Source organism: Frankliniella occidentalis, unplaced genomic scaffold (genome assembly GCF_000697945.3).
Source record: "Frankliniella occidentalis isolate FOCC.00 unplaced genomic scaffold, Focc_3.1 Scaffold107, whole genome shotgun sequence".
In the NCBI taxonomy this organism is placed as follows: Eukaryota; Metazoa; Arthropoda; class Insecta; order Thysanoptera; family Thripidae; genus Frankliniella; species Frankliniella occidentalis.
In genome coordinates this window covers 1,026,472-1,031,960 of record NW_026267236.1, presented here as the reverse complement: position 1 = coordinate 1,031,960, position 5,489 = coordinate 1,026,472, and positions in this window count along the sequence as shown.

Genomic DNA, 5,489 nt, shown 5'->3' with positions numbered 1-5,489 from the left:
GACATGAAACCGCGCCTGAGGCCAGCCTACAGCAAAACTACAGAGGTGCGCGGTGCGCGGGGTTAATCAGCCGCCAGGTCCTAGTGTAGTGTATTTCACCTAACGGAGGCAGAAGAAGAGCGGGTATAGAACTTAAAGATTACTGATTGGTCGAGCGGGGATCTGTCGACCGTTCATGTTCTACCAGCTCTTCTCCTGCCTCGTTAGCCGAAATACACTACAATAATGTCTCTCGCTGGGGTCCAAGATGCAGATGCTGCTCTCCTCCGGTGCCGGCGCGGGGCCCTCGGTCCCCAGAGCGGTCGGGCTGCCGCGCGGCGCCGTCCCGCCGTCCCGTCCCGCCGCGGCGCGCTGCTGTGCCGGCCGGCCGGGCGCGGCCAGGTGGAGGGGGCCGCGGGCGGGCCGCGGCGGGCGACTCGAACGCCTCACTCGGTGGGCGGTGGTCGCGTTGGCCGCATCGTAACAACCACACTGACGGCCCCCAATCGAACGAAAGCACTCGCGTCTCGCGCCGCAGCAACAAGTACTAGTCAGTCACATAGGTGATAAAAACACGCGGCCCCGAAAACGTCCCGCCCGGCCGCGCCACGCCGCGCGAAACAGTTTCCGTACCCTGTTGTGAGTGATGTAGCTGTGTAGTGGTCCATGTCGTGTGTCCATGTGAGTGAGTAGAGTGAGAGCTTGAGGCTTCAGGCGCTTCAGCTGAGAGTGTGTTGATGTGCGTGCTTTTGAGCAGAACGTCAGGCCGGCGCAGCGGCGCTGCCTTTGCCTTATCAGCCTGCCAGTGATTTCACCGACGCGACTCGACTCGCCTTATCACTCGCGGATGTGCTTTATTTTGTAAGCGGCGGGGAGACGGCCTGGATGTCTGCGGCATTCAAACTCCTCCTCCGGCCGGGCGCCGCGCGCAGCCGGCGGCCGCCAGGAGGAGGGCAGCAGCAGCCGTGCCGGCCGTGGGCAGGCGTTGAAGCTGTTCGGCGTAGACGTGGTGGACGCCCTGCTTTGGTGACGGGTGGCATGTATGCTGTAGTGTAGAGGACCCCGCAGGCTCGCCGCAGAGAACGAGTTGACTTCTGAGAGGCCGTATTAACCTGCAAGTTTCTTGGCTTCGCAGCCGCGGGGGACGCCTCTTTACGGCATCAGGGCAGGGGACCTCGCGATTGGATTTGCGATTATCTCGACAACAGGAATCATCGTCAAGCGAAAGCGTATCACGCTCACGATGGCCTTTCGGAGGGTCACCAGTGGGCGAGGTGACTAATGCGTTGTGGTGTGTTCGAAGCTGCTGCAAGGATTATTCTTCACGTGAGCGATTGAAAGAGGGAAACGCTGACAGAGGTGTGATGTCATGCCGCTTAGTGCTTAATATCTCGGAGTATGTAGCTGTATGCGGCTGGTCGGTCAGTCAAATTGGTTTTGCGTTTTTTTTCTAAAGTATTAGCTGTGTATTTGTCAGAGTGTCACTGACGATGCCTTCGGCCGGTTTCGTGTGTGGTTTTGTGCCGCTGGGCGAGCCTTTGTCAGCCTGCTGCGCTGCACTGCACTGCTCCGCCTGGCTGTGTTTGTCTCGGCGGGTCCGGCCGGGGCGGCGAGCCGCGCTGAGCGCTAAGCGCAGTGCGCCTTGCGGTTTAAGCTCCGCCTCCCGCCTGGGCTCCCACGTGTCTCTGTGTCAGGAAGCGTGCAATACCAGGCGAGAAAAAAAAACCCGAGCGCGGCGGTTAAAATTGAGATCAAACGGACGAAATGATGCCAACATGCCCGTGACACTTCTGAAAAATTGTCAGGACTGCGGGCAAACGTTTTTTAGTCGATAAGCAAGGCAATCGCGCATCGATCGGCATTATGCTCGCGGGAAAATACCTGTTGATAGCCAGCGCCAAGTTTTCCACCTCCTACCGTACCGTCGCGTTCCAAACGTTGAAACAAAGAAATGCGCGCGCTATGTTAATGGTCAAATCTTGCGTGCGGTTGTCCATTCCGCTGTCCCTGGCCTTGGCCCAGCCCGGCCGGGGTGCCCGCGGGCAGCCCTTTCGCGTGTCCCCCGCCCGGCCCGCGGCTCTAGGCTCCACGCGCACGGGCCATTTGCATAGGCAAGAGTCACACAAATGGAGTCTGCGCGGCTCAAGGCGCGGCCGGCCGGCCGGTCGGCAGGGTGGCCTGGAGCGGAAATAATCTGCATATTGTTTAGCTTTCCGCTGGTCAGCGTTGCGCGCTGCGTCGCGGGTCGGCCCGAGCCGGGTGGCCACCGGCGCCCGGTGTACACGGCGGCCACCCGGCCTTATGAGCAGTTTTAGGCGGCGGTGTGGATAGCGCGCTTATCGGGGGGCCGATAATCCCCCCATGCGCCCGGCTGCGCCCACGGGGCCACGGGGGGCGGGGGCGCCAGGAGGTGGTCACCTCCCGGCTACACCTACCGGCTACACCACCCAGCTACAGTACACCGCCCGGCTACACCTACCCGGCTACACCTTCCCGGCTACACCGCCCGGCTACCCGGCCGCCCGGCGCGTGGTTAAGGTGCGGAAACACGGCTCCAGCGGCTCGAGCGGCTCGAGCGGCCACGCCAGCCGCGCAGCTGGCCCGGCCGGAGCGGCTCATGACGTAACCTGACCCCAAGGTGGGCATTAGGCCAGGAGGACTCTATGAGTTCTGCTGCCCGACGCGCGCGCCAAAGTTATTCACAAACCGCCTTCTCTATGCTGCGCTACCATGGTAGCAGCCTGTTTTAAAGACTCCTTTAAGTCGACTGATATGATTTCGCGCGAAACAAGACACTCTGTTTGCACATCGCTGCCGTTTCGGGTATTGATCGTTAACCACACGGCCACGACGGGACGGCGCGGTGGAGGTGGGACCCACTCATCAGCCTGTTTGCCTCGCTGCCTCGAGGAGGGCCTCGACCTCCACCCATTCTGATGTCGGACCGCGTGGTCGGACGTTCAAGAGAAGAGAAAACTAAGCTGCTTTTGTGCTCTCGTTTTAATGCTCGCTTCTGTTTAGACCGTACCCAAGACTGTCTCGAAAAGTCTGATGGAGCCGCCGAAATAAAACATCTTTTGGTGCCAGGCGCAGCTTTTCCGCCCCACCTGCCTCGCCCCACCTGCCTCGCCCCATACCTGCCCCGCCGGGGTCTCGGCTCTTGAACTAGACGTGCGTCCGTCCCAAGGACTGCGAGGTGGACCGGCCGCGGCCCCACCCGGCGGGGACTCACGTGTCCGCCTGCCTGGCCAAAGTCAGCGACGACCCGCGTCGCGGCCGTGGCTGCTTCTGCCGAAAAGTAGTATAGTCCGTGCGCGTAAAATGATTCCTTCCATATCGCTTTCTTTTTACACCTCCCCGTCCGTCCCGCAGAGGTGCGCCTATCACCTTACCGCCGTGCTTCCGACCTCCCGCGTGTCCTTATCAGTACGGGGCCCATGCCCGGCACAAGGTGCAGTTTGTGGAAACGGTATTTGCCGCACCCAACAGTGCACAGGGCCTCGGCGATGTGTCGAGTTCAGTGTGTGTGTGGGTCGGCGTCCCCTTGGCCGCGACTGCGGAGCACCTGCGGCGTCCCTCCAGGAGGCACGTGGGAGTCCGCGCCGGGCGTCCCCATCCGCTGCAAGCGGTGCACCCAATACAGCGCACAGCCCGCGTTCGTGTCCTTGGCGTATGGTGTTGCGTAGCACCTTGCGAGCGAATCAGCGGCGGCGTCCGAGAGAGAGAGAGAGAGAGAGAGAGACAAAAGCTGTCGGGTAGTGTAATAAGTCGCGGACGACGCCTTTAAGGACGCCCCCGCCCCCCTCACCTCTGGGGTTTATGGCCGTAGCCACCGGTAGCGCGCCCCGCGGCGGGCCCGCGCAGCCCACATCGCGAAAAATAAATCCCAGCGAGATACGAACGTCGCGCCCCGCGCCGCCCCGGTGCCGCAAACACGGCCCTCGCATCCCGTGTTTGCTGGTTTAGTTTGTCCGACCGGCTCTGGCGCTCTGGCTTATGGAGCAGATTGTTTCGCCTCTCTACCATCCTAGGGAGGCGTGGAGAACGGGACTCCCGGACGCCCGATGCTTTTCATGGGAAGTAGATACGTCTCGCCCCCTGCCCTGGGTACTCCCTACACTTTGAGACCGTCATCGTCCAGAAAGTACGTTTCCTTCGATTCATTCGGCAAAAAATGATGGGAGCTCGGCGCCTGTGAAACTCTGGGTGGGCCACCCCGCAGTACACGCGCGCACAGCAGGAGACATGTTGCCTACCCATCAGGCGCCATGAGAGCGAGAGCCCTGCTAAACGTGGCAGGTTCGTCACGACGAATGACGTACCGGACGTACTTTCTGGCTGATCTCTTTGCCTGTACTGCACTGCCTCCGCTCCCATGGGGGCGCAGGAAGCGCAGCGCGCCCGCTGCTCTGCTTGGGAAGTGCTTTGGCGGGCCGCCTAGCCTGGCCGGTGGCCGGGCCGGGCGGGCACCGCACGACTACCGGCCGCCGGCCGCCCGGCCCGCACTGCCCCGGCACCGCAAGACTGGGCGTGGGTTAACGACGCACCGCGTCGGGAAGTCACAAGCGCGTTCCATTTTCGTCAAGTGGGAGGAAGACAAAAGGCAGCACCGCATCTGCCTTGTGTGAGTCTCTCTGTGTGTGTAGTTTGTGTGTACGCCTCCGAGGTGGAAGAGTGGACGGGCTCGACGCTTAAAGCCCTGAGTAGCGGATGGCGCTTTGCTAGTAGCGGCGGCCCTTTCGTCCCATGCTTTGGTTTGTTGCCGACGTCGCTGTCGCCCTGCCCGGCGTCATGTATCACGCTGGCCACAACGTGAACCACAACAACAGTCCAGACTAGAGGTCCAGACCACGGTGACGGTCGCCGCGCCGAAAGGAAGTGCTCCATTGGTCTCATCGCAAGGCCAGGCCGGCGGGCCCGGCTGGACCAACGCTGCGTTTGGTCTCGGGCGGGGCGGGGGCGGGGCGGAGCGGGGCCGGTACGGAAGAAAGGTCCCCATCGGCGGCACCAACCCTACTCAGCGTCACCTGCTGAGTATTCCCTGTGGATATGAGGATCTCCCACCGTGTGCTGTTACCGTGATGAAGAGGGACACGATCCGATAGGATCCTGGCAGCGTGTGACTTGCGCACAGCCTGCATCTACAGATGCGTGGAGGTGAATCGAGGTGAATGCATGAGTCTGTGCAGAGGATTGGCACCGCGCGCTCATAGTGATCCAATCCCACATGATTTAGGTCCGTGGCGAAGCCCAAATCGCGTAACTAAATCGAGGGATCACTGTATAAGCACAGGGGATATTAGCCCGCATCCAGGCCTGCGGGCGGCAGATCTGTCGATGGTCAGGTTACTCGTGCACTGTAAAACAAAGGAAAAAGCATTATACATTTGAAAGGGTAATTACGATTTAATGCCCTTGGAAAGGCACACAAATGTTCAAAGCTTTTCATGCCTTTGCTTTGTTTTTTCCGCAGTGTGGCGTGGCGCCTTACGGCTTGAGCCGAGGTTTGA